The sequence below is a fragment of the Olea europaea genome, unplaced genomic scaffold, assembly GCF_002742605.1.
Source record: "Olea europaea var. sylvestris unplaced genomic scaffold, O_europaea_v1 scaffold2095, whole genome shotgun sequence".
Taxonomy (NCBI): domain Eukaryota; kingdom Viridiplantae; phylum Streptophyta; class Magnoliopsida; order Lamiales; family Oleaceae; genus Olea; species Olea europaea.
In genome coordinates this window covers 113,046-114,084 of record NW_019238884.1, presented here as the reverse complement: position 1 = coordinate 114,084, position 1,039 = coordinate 113,046, and the positions used below count along the sequence as shown (strand labels likewise).

The 1,039-nt window shown below is 32.1% G+C and overlaps 1 protein-coding gene across 1 annotated transcript in view; it reads right to left on the bottom strand.

The window, feature by feature from the left end:
* Window positions 1-496: 496 nt before the first annotated feature.
* LOC111380113 (pentatricopeptide repeat-containing protein At1g02060, chloroplastic) overlaps window positions 497-1,039 on the bottom strand; it is a 4,289-nt gene continuing 3,746 nt past the window's right edge. The window contains exon 2 of the mRNA XM_023003587.1: window positions 497-796. The gene's annotated coding sequence lies outside the window, so the exon portion shown is untranslated. The remainder of the gene's footprint in view (window positions 797-1,039) is intronic.

Genomic DNA, 1,039 nt, shown 5'->3' with positions numbered 1-1,039 from the left:
AATTTGCCTGTAGCTACACGCTGTACATGTTACAGCTCTCCTATCAGATTTTGGGAGGTGCTAGGAGATTCATTAGCAAAAACACAATTATTCCACTTATAAATCCCGAATGAACATACAGTGTGGTTTAGGATGTGATTATTTCTCTAACTTCAATCTTCAATTAGAATGAAGTCATCAATCATCACAATTCAGGATGACAAAATTTTCCTCTAGTGGCTGTTAACATTGAATTAGTTTCATCACTACATATGAAACTCTTCTGATGATTGGCATTCTCATATATTTACAGCTTGCTCTATAAGTGGAAGTCAAGTTCTGTGTTTATATGATAGGCTATATTGAAACATAATAGTTAAGTAATGGAAAGACAAGAAATTGAAATGAGTGTTTTCCAGTTGTTAGAGGTGATTACCAATGCCATCCACTTATCTAGTTACTCAGGTGTTTAGTGTCTTGAGAATTTTTAGAAAGATTTAAGTATTTACTAATGAAATTGTTCAACTTGTGAATTGAAATTGAAGATGTACATATAAATTTGGGAATTAAAGAGGTTTCTTACTGTTTTCTTGAATTACAACATGCCAAGATTGTATACATGATATGGAAATGAAGAACAAGAAATTAAACTAGAAATCTATAAGTATGATGAATAGGAAAAGGTCGCATCAGATTTCATGAGAGAAGAGAATGAACCAGGCAACATCGAGCAAAATGGAGCACAAGCGAAGAACTGCATATGTCCTGCAGAGACTCTGGCTACTGCTCTCAATGGGGACAAGGGCGAATAATGAAACTGCCAAATTAACAAGCAAGAACCAGTGTAAAAGATCGATATTCAATCTTGTAACACTTGGATATGTATAATTCTACATAAAAATAAATAAATAAATAAATTCATTATCTTTTCGGTTTTGTAATCCCATAAAATAAATAATTTAATATAATGGTTTAGTTTTATAACATATCCGTGTGCTTAATATGGAAGGTAATCACTTGATGCAATTAGAGATTGATTTTCAATCAGAATTTATCACTC